The sequence below is a fragment of the Penaeus monodon genome, chromosome 15 (assembly GCF_015228065.2).
Source record: "Penaeus monodon isolate SGIC_2016 chromosome 15, NSTDA_Pmon_1, whole genome shotgun sequence".
Taxonomy (NCBI): Eukaryota; Metazoa; Arthropoda; class Malacostraca; order Decapoda; family Penaeidae; genus Penaeus; species Penaeus monodon.
The window spans coordinates 43,579,982-43,580,268 of record NC_051400.1 but is presented as its reverse complement, the minus strand read 5'-3'; positions in this window follow the sequence as shown (position 1 = coordinate 43,580,268).

Sequence of the window (287 nt, the reverse complement as noted above, 5' to 3'; positions counted from 1 at the left end):
TGTACGCGTAATCGTCTCACTGGATTAATATGAAACTTGTGAATTTGTGATTCAAATTTCCAGTTCCTATGTTTGGCGACAGAGAGTGATAAAAAAAACATACCAGTTTTTACATTATATTTTGAATTTACATGTAGACAGCGATGCGTCTTCATTAGGATATTTGAGGGAAAAAGATGAATGATGCTCCTTTCACTTGCAGCAATTCATCATCCAAAGAACTCTAAGCTGTGAAATGACTCACTTCCGTGTTAGCAAATATTGCAAAACTGCAAGGAATTTGAAAT